A 9964-nucleotide genomic window follows, 5' to 3' on the forward strand; every position below is an offset into this window, starting at 1 on the left:
CCTTCTGAAAGTATTTCCTCTATTATTTTGTTCTTCATTGACAAATAGATTGGAAATGTTTTTTTAAAAAAAAGTGGTATCTAGAATGTATGTAGCACTTCTGGGCTCACTGTTTTCCAGTTTCTAATTATCCTTTATAATTTGTTCCTGCTTATTTTTATAGATCTCTCAATTTTCCCTCTTACTGAATATAACTAAGTAATTACAAAGCAAAGTACAGTTTTATAACAAGATAATTTAACAAAATTAGAAACATTGAAAAGTTAAACACTAAACAGGTAAAGAAAATTGCTACATTAGTATGAATAGAACAATTTTCTGTGATGACAAATCATTCACTAAGAAAAATAATCAACAGCAGAAAATGAACTGTTAGGAATAAAAACAATAAAACCTTTGAACATTTATTTTAAAACAAATCAGAATCTTTATGGACATTTTATATGTTGGCTATTACAATTTTAATTAGACAAGGATGGGTAATAAACTAAACACAATAGCCAAGTTTCTGAAGAGCAAAATCTGTCTCTAAGTATTGAATCCTCCAAGAAAAAGAAGGTATTCTCAATATTTGTCTGCATGACAGACTTTTGTTTTGCAATCATGCCGCGTGCATAACACTCCTTCATTTCTCCAGGTTAACAAATTGTATTCTAGAGGGGAAAACTATGTTTATGAAGAGAGAGCTACAGTGTTAAAGAAATATCATGGTTTAATACACGAAAGAAAAATCAATTACAACATTTTAAAATATATGGAATAATATAGAGGTTAATAATATAGAGGTTATCTAATCACAGTTTACAGTTATAGGAAGTCAGATAAATAAAAGTAAAATAAAACTACTTCTCATGCATAGGGAATACCACCATGGCTACATAACTTGGTATTTCCAGCCTCTAATACTATGCCTGCATAATAAAAAGTCTTAATTCCTGTGTAAGTGAATCTGTAGTGGCTTTTTAAGTGGATTTCCTTCTATTTTTTTGTTTTATGGATGTATGTATCCATGTATGTATCTATGTACATAATCTCTACATCCAACATGGGTCTCAAACTCATTACTCCAAGATCAAGAGTCTCATGCTCTACCAACTGAGCTAGCCAGGCACCACAATTATACATAATTTTTAATTAATAAATAAAAAATAATTAATTTTTAATTAATGCAAGTCCCTCGAAATAATTTGTCATTGGTCAAATTTCCAGGACAACTGACTTTAAGACACATTATTTGCATGCAGGCATTTAAATACAACATGCGCTAGATAATAACACTTTTAAAGGAGTAAGGGTAGCAGAATGGACCTGACACTTCCAGTCAATCTGATAAGGAGTTTTGAAGTTGGAATGGCCCTTCCAACATCTCCAACTAAGAAAAGGAAGCTGGGCCTTTTTAGCCCAGAAACCTCCCTGGGGAAGGATGCAAACTTCAGCAAGGCAACTCCCTTTGGGCTAGGGGAATCCCTAGGCAGAGCTGTGATTCATTGGTAGCACAGACTTCTGAAAGTTGAGGGAATGAGTTCTTTGGTCTTAAAAACAGTATTGTATGAGACACCACTTTGTCCACCACAGCTCACTCCTTGCATTGCATGGATTTAGTTGCTTTATATAGTAAGTTCATTTTGTCCGGGACAGAATCTTCAGAGTTCTGGTTTGTTTCTTTTGCTAGGAAAATATTCAGGGAGAAAAAAGATAATATGAACAACTGTCACTCCTGCTTTTAGTTGAAGACCAGAACTGACACTCACCTCTTCCATTCTTGATCACCCATTCTGGATTCCCCTCTGCCTCAAATGGGTGTCTTGCTTGGTGGGGTGACCCAGATCTGCTGAGGAGTCTGAACTGATTATCATGAACCTATCAGGGTACAGTAGCTGCAGTTGGTCATTTAGAGTAAAACTGAATAGAGTTATCAAAGCATGCCTCAAGTGGATTACCCAAGTGCCAATCATTTGCCTCCTGATCAGTTAGTATTCTATTCTATTCTATTCTATTCTATTCTATTCTATTCTATTCTATTCTATTCATTATTTTTGCTTGATGGGCTTCAGGCAAAAGGAACCTAGAATGATCAGGCAACAGCTAAAGCTTAACTGTGTTGTGATTCTATGTTGGCTTGTATCCCATGGTGGATTTGCTTCCCTATGTAAAAACAAACAAACAAACAAACAAAACCATTGAGACTACTGTTTCAGAGACTGTAAGTATGTATTCCATAGCTGATAATCAGAATTAATGTTGAGTGGGGTTTTTCCTAATTCTTCCTCTTGGCATCCATTCCCAAGTAACACAGCACTCTATATTGATCTTTGATTTAGAGTATATATGTATGGCATCATGGTGTGTAGTGCCTCTTCCCTCCAGGGTTTCATTTTCAAGATGGTTATGAAGGTGTGATATCAAGGAGCTATTTCTTCATTTTATCAGGTCAACAGCTTTGGGGAAGTTTGTTATATGATAGAGCCACTGGATCCCATGGTCATGTGCTCACTGATGCACTTCTTTTGCTATAAAGTGAGTTCTTTGGTTTGATGTAACATTATGCATCATACTATGTTAATGATTCAAACAGTTCATGAGCTCTTGTAATGCTCCTAAGTGATATTGCCTAAAGCCATATGAACAGGCAATAAAAATCTATACCTGAAAAATGTGAAATTTCAGTCAAAATGAATTGTTTCACCATCAGAGGTTGGAAAAAAAATTAAATGTAGTCAACTTACCATCAGATAGCCCTTCTTTTTTCTAAAAGGGATGATGCCATATTTGGAGTTCAGTATTCTTCTTGTTGTTGGCAGGGTGTACATTTGTCAGAGACAGTAAATAGAAACTCAGGCAGTGGAGGCCTACACTGTGGGCTCAATAATAGTCTACATCCATAATACCATACGTATTCTGTCCATAAGTCCATTTTGCCATAATTGGTGATTCTGATGGCAGAGTCTGGCTGACATTAACTGGCCGAATAATTGTTTATTTAAGTGTTTAGCGTCCTTCAGTGGTAGATGTTGCCTGTTAGATATTAACATGGAATATAAAGATCTTTGTATTTCAATAGATCCATTAATACGCCTCTTCCCTAAAACTGCTTGTTTCCATTCTTTCAATGTTTTTATTCCAAGTTTACTAAGTATTGTTTCTTCCTTCATGGGAATTGCAAAATATTATAATTTTTCTTTTGTACAAAAATGCCCCTGCATGCTCTAGACCACTGATGTTAGAGGTCCTTAAATTTTCATGGAGTTTAACTCCCACCTCTGGAATGTATGTATCTTACCATAGTTCTTGCTATGTTTTCTTCCAATATGTTTAGCTTGTTGTCAGCAATATGGTGCATTTATATTATGTTCTAAAGTTATATAATTATCCCTTCTAAGTGAATGTAAACTTCCCTTCCTTTTTCCATATATGAATGGAAAAGACATATTTGCTTGATTTGATTCATGTGTACATTCAATGTACTTGAGGCCATGTTAATTTGTTCCTACAATTGACACTAGACTGGCACAGAACAAAAACTGGAGCAAGTGCTTGATTGATACTATGGTAATGCAGTGTTCTGTGCAGGATCTGTCTTCACTGTTTCTCACAAGAAGTCTGCTGTTATCTTTGTTCTTTTGTATCTCTTTTTCTCTGGCTTTTAAAAAGATTTTCTCTTTATTCCTGCCTTTCAGAAATTATGGTATGTCTCATTGTGGTTCTATTTGTAATTGTTCTGCTTATATAGATTTATCTTCTGTATTCTTGAATTTAATGTTTTATTGAATTTTAAACATTTTATTTTATTTTTTTTTTCATAAAATACATTTCTGATCCCTTCATTTCACTTTTTGGGCCTCCAATTACATATATGTTAGACTTTCCCATATTGTTCCAGGTCATAGAGTCTCTTATCTCTTTTCTAGGTTCCCTCACACACACCGTTTTTGCATTTGCTTAGATTGTTTCTATTGTTTTATTTATTTATTTAGTTATTTTTAATTTTATTATGTTATGTTAGTCACCATATAATACATCATTAGTTTTTGATGTAGTGGTCCACGATCCATTGTTTTCATATAACACCCAGTGCTCCATGCAATACGTGCCCTCCTTAATACCCATCACCAGGCCAACCCATCCCCCCACTCCCTCCCCTCTAAAACCCTCAGTTTGTTTCTCAGAGTCCATAGTCTCTCATGGTTCATCTCTCCCTCCGATTTCCCTCTCTCCATTTTTCCCTTCTCTTAATGTCCTCCATGCTATTCCTTATGTTCCACAAATAAGTGAAACCATATGATAATTGACTTTCTCTGCTTGACTTATTTCACTTAGCAGAATCTCCTCCAGTCCCATCCATGCGGACGTAAAAGTTGGGTATTTATCCTTTCTGATGGCTGAGTAATATTCCATTGTATATATGGACCACATCTTCTTTATCCATTCCTCTGTTGAAGGGCATCTCGGCTCTTTCCACAGTTTGGCTATTGCGGACATTGCTGCTATGAACATTGGGGTGCATATGGCCCTTCTTTTCACTACATCTGTGTCTTTGGGGTAAATACCCAGGAGTGCAATTGCTGGGTCAGAGGGTAGCTCCATTTTTAAATTTTTGAGGAACCTCCACACTGTTTTCCAAAGTGGCTGTACCTACTTGCATTCCCACCAACAGTGTAAGAGGGTTCCCCTTTCTCCAGACCCTCTCCAACATTTGTTGTTTCTTTCCCTGTCCATTTTTGCCATTCTAACTGGTGTAAGGTGGTATCTCAATGTGGTTTTGATTTGAATTTCCCTGATGGCTAATGCTGTTGAACATTTTTTCATGTGTCTGTTAGCCATTTGTATGTCTTCTTCAGAGAAATGTCTTTTCTTTTTTTTTTTTTTTTTAAATTTTTTTTTTAAAGATTTTATTTATTTATTTGAGAGAGAGAGACACAGCAAGAGAGGGAACACAAGCAGGGGGAGTGGGAGAGGGAGAAGCAGGCTTCCCGCTGAGCAGGGAGCCCGATGCGGGGCTCGATCCCAGGACCCTGGGATCATGACCTGAGCCGAAGGCAGACGCTTAACGACTGAGCCACCCAGGCGCCCCTGAGAAATGTCTTTTCATATCTTCTGCCCATTTTTTGACTTGATTATTTGTTTTTTGGGGATTGAGTTTGAGAAGTTCTTTATATATATATTTTTTAAAGATTTATTTATTTGACACAGAGAGAGAGACAGCTAGAGAGGAAACACAAGCAGGGGGAGTGGAAGAGGGAGAAGCAGGCTCCTGGCTGAGCAGGGAGCCCGATGCGGGGCTCAATCCCAGGACCCTGAGATCATGACCTGAGCGAAGGCAGACGCTTAACGACTGAGCCACCGAAGTTCTTTATAGATCTTGGATACCAGCCCTTTATCTGTAGTGTCATTTGCAAATATCTTCTCCCTTTCTTATACACTAACAACGCAACTGTAGAAAGAGAAATTAGAGAAAAGATTTCATTTACAATGGCACCAAAACCCATAAGATACCTCGGAATAAACCTAACCAAAGAGGTAAAGGATCTATACTCTAGGAATTACAGAACACTCATGTAAGAAATTGAAGACACAAGAAGATGGAAAAATATTCCATGCTCATGGATTGGAAGAATAAACATTGTTAAAATGTCTATGCTACCCAGAGCAATCTGTACCTTCAATGCCATCCCGATCAAAATTCCAATGACATTTCTCAAAGTGCTGGAACAAACAATCCTAAAATTTGTATGGAATCAGAAAAGACCCCGAATCACCAAGGAAATGTTGAAAAAGAAAAACAAAGCTGGGGGCATCACGTTGCCCAATTTCAAGCTATATTACAAAGCTGTGATCACCAAGACAGCATGGTACTGGCACAAAAACAGACATATAGACCAATGGAACAGAATAGAAAGCCCAGATACAGACCCTCAATTCTATGGTCAAATAATCTTTGACAAAGCAGGAAAAAACACGCAATGGAAAAAAGACAGCCTCTTCAATAAATGGTGCTGGGAAAATTGGACAGCCACATGCAGAAGAATGAAACTCGGCCATTCTCTAACACCATTCACAAAGATAAACTCTAAATGGATGAAAGACCTCAATGTGAGACAGGAATCCATCAAAATCCTAGAGGAGAACATAGGCAGTAACCTCTTTGACATCGGCCACAGCAACTTCTTTCAAGATACATCTCCAAAAGCTAGTGAAACAAAAGCAAAAATGAACTTTTGGGACTTCATCAAGATAAAAAGCTTCTGCACAGCAAAGGAAACAGTCAACAAAACAAAGAGGCAACCCACAGAATGGGAGAAGATATTTGCAAATAGACACTATAGATTGTTTCTATTGCTGAATCTTCAAGTACAGTGATTTCTTTTTCTTCCACAGTGTCTAAACTGTTTTTAATTTCATTCCATATAATTTTCATTTCAATTACTGTATTTTTCATCCCTAGTTTGTCCATTCAATTAAGTCTACTTTTATATTTTTCATTTTCTCCCCATTATATTCATGTTTTTTTTAATCCTTGAGCATATTTATAATAATTGTTGTATAGTAAGTTTGCATGTAGAATGAGTTAGATTGGATGTTGCATATTGTCAATATCATGGTTTTGAAAGTCCAGATTTTTTTCTTCATTTAGTGTGTGATGTGCTGTTTTGTGACTGGCAGTTAACTTATTTGTGAGTTGACTGGATATTTTTTTAAGTCAATTAAAGTGTTTTAATTCATGTCTTGAGTAGCCTATTGATTTGTTCTAGTCCAGCCTTGCTATTAAGGTATTTTAACTCTTAGTTCCCATTGAAAACCTGTGCATTCCATAAGATCTCTCTACATTATCAGGTAGTAACATGAACATCTCTTAGCTCTCTGGGGGTTCTGAAAATTGCTCATCTTACTACTGTTTAGTAGTTGTTCCTTCCTTGTGATTTTCACCTCATGTACGTGCAGCTTAGTACTCAGAAGCAGAATTAAAGATAAACATCCAGAGATATTTTTATTTCTCAGTATAATTCCATCTTCTCCAAATCCATGGCTCACAAATTCCAGCAACATATTCTTCTAGAATGTAAATTTATGTTTCCAAAACTCAGTGAGGCATTGTGCAGTTTGGCTTCTTCCTTACACCATGGTTAGGAAACAGCAACAAGTGAATATCCAAGATGATTGTAGGGCTTATTTTGTCTGCTTCCCATAGCTTAGAAATCCTCGTCCTAAACTGTACATTTTCCAGTCTCTGAAAGTAATAAGTTCATATATTTTACTTAGGTTTTAGTTATTTACAGAAGCAGGGTGAGTCCAGTAGAAATTACTCTAACATGGTCAAAAACAGAATTCATCTACTTCTAATAATCTTTTGTACACCTTTAAGATCATATTCTCTGAAGAAATAAGATTAATATCTTGGTGTGTAGCTTTCCATACATTTATCTACAGATGGACATCATTTTAAGTTTGTGCTCATACTATACATATTTATCTCCAAAAGGCATTATTTTACTTAATCATTTAAATTTTGAAATAGAAATCTTGATAATTTTTTTCTGGATTCAGGTGATATAAATGAAAAAAAATTATGTTGCTTCATGTTACTTTTAATTTTGTCTAGAATCTCTTCAAAATTTCTGTTCATCTCTAAATTTTAGAAATTTCACCAGCACGTTATTTATTGTTTCAATATTATAACTTATAATTTGTGTAAACTGTTTAAAAATGAAAAACAGTTCTCTTTTTGGTTTAGCAAGATTTCTTATTCATTTTTGTTGTTGTTATTTCTCCTCTATCTGTTAATATTTATAACTTCTATTGAATATTGGCTTTCCTGGAAATCATCTTCATGACTTTAACTTTATATCTATGCTTTCCAGATTGAAAACATAGTTTCTAGACTATACCTCTAATTTCCAGATTGGAAATATAATTTATAATTTTTCCTGTAGTGTGTCATATTTTCTCCATTTGGTATTCTAAAATATTAACTTAGTTTTCATCTCTTTCAGAATAGATGATTTCTTTAAATCCAAATTTGTTCAATGGCTTCCTATTTTACCTTAATATTTTTCTGCAATCTTTTTTCTTTCATAGACTTTTCTACTGTTGCTTCCATTAACTTCTCCTTTATAGCAACCTACTCTTGCATTCAGATTGATCTTCCTCCTTCTTTTTATTCTATCAATCATGATACTCCAGCCATTGTGTATGGGATCTCTCAACATCGGTTTTGGCCTTCACATTAGGTAGACAGTGAAAGATAATACATGAGTATTTTCTTCAGGGGCCTGGTGTTGACTAGATGAACAAAAAGGACTTCTATCTTTTAGGGAAGTCTATCTGTTTATATCACTTTCTTTTCAAGGATAGTTTGTAACAGGGAACCTTCAAATAAAACGTATTCTCTTCCAGTGCTAACGCAATTGACGTGAACATTAACTCTCCTATAATTACATGTAACTAGGGATCTACCAATATGTCATTGTGGTCTGCTCAGAAAATCAAGGGATTGGCTGGACTTCACCCAAGGCTCTTTCCAATTGATACTACCTATTCGTATTTGGTGCCTGGCAGTTCGTGTGCCTGCTCCCAGCATCAAAGATATTTGTCATGTGTTATCTACTGTGTGCAAGAAGGAAGGTCTGAATCTTCCTTCACAACTGGCTCATAGACTTGCAGAGAAGTCCTGCAGGAATCTCTGAAAAACCCTACTTATGTGTGAAGGCCGAAGAGTGCAACAATAACCTTTTATGGCAGATTGAGAAATCCCTGAAACAGATTGGGAGGTGTATCTCAGGGAGACCGCCAATGCTATTGTCAGTCAGCAGACTCCACAAAGACTGCTTGAAGTTTGTGGAAGACTTTATGAGCTTCTAACTCATTGTATTCCTCCTGAAATAATAATGAAGGGCCTTCTCTCAGAACTTTTACATGATTGTGAAGGACAACTGAAAAGGGAAGTGGCCCAGATGGTTGCTTAGTATGAACATCATCTACAGCTGGGAAGCAAAGCCATTTATCACGTGGAAGCATTTGTGGCCAAATTTATGGCACTTTATAAGAAGTTCATGGAGGATGGATTGGAAAGCATGATGTTTTGACATATTGACATCTATCCTTAATTCTTCCTAATATTTCTCAGTATCAGCATTTACATTCAGTTTATATTGGAAAAGCTGCAGGTAAAATAAACTAACCTTACTTAAGAAAAATAACTCTTAGTAGTTTTCCAAGTCTTAGTAGTTTTCCCAATGCCCAAATTACTAAACACATGCATTAAATACTTCCACCTACTAAACACCTATTCACATATACACACGTCTCACTGAGAACTCAATTTCTTAGATATAACAAGGATCTTCTTCGAACTCCAAAACTGTGTGATGGTTAATTTGTTACTGAACTGTCCTACCGGAAAGTTAGAGGGTTAAAGAACATAGATGTGTTTAAGTCACTATATTTCCAAACATTACACTTAGTTATTTAATGTGTATTAGGACCACTTAATAAAATGTGAATTTGAAGGTATAACAATTGCCATACTATAATGATTAATGATAAAAATATTGTGTTAAGTTTTAGATATCAATCTCAAACTAGCATTCATATTCCTGTACATTTCAGTTTCAGCATATATTAATTTAATTTCTCTAAATCAATTTGAATTGACTTATGCAACTGACCAAGGATTTATATAAGTAAAAAGTATACAGTTGTAAAAAGTTAGGTCGTTTTGTAAAAAGTATGACTTAACAAAGTTCTAAGTATCAATTGAGCATATTGCATTTACATGGGAGTATTGTAGATGTTTAGTACTTGGTTGTTAGCCTTTGCATAAATAAGAGTGAAATGTAAGACAATAACAGAAGGGAAAAAACATTCTAAACACTTGGTAGCAGAGTTTCTCTAAGAGAGGAAACTTTTTATTTCAAGTGCTTTAGAAGCAGCTTTGGATCTGGAAACAGAAACATGTATTTTTGCATAT

At 35.4% G+C, this 9964-nt stretch overlaps 1 pseudogene; it reads left to right on the forward strand.

Annotated features, from left to right (window-relative positions):
* Positions 1 to 1922: 1922 nt before the first annotated feature.
* Positions 1923 to 9080, forward strand: LOC116639582 (annotated as a pseudogene).
* Positions 9081 to 9964: the final 884 nt, after the last annotated feature.

Source organism: Phoca vitulina, unplaced genomic scaffold, assembly GCF_004348235.1.
Source record: "Phoca vitulina isolate PV1807 unplaced genomic scaffold, GSC_HSeal_1.0 scaffold18, whole genome shotgun sequence".
In the NCBI taxonomy this organism is placed as follows: Eukaryota; Metazoa; Chordata; class Mammalia; order Carnivora; family Phocidae; genus Phoca; species Phoca vitulina.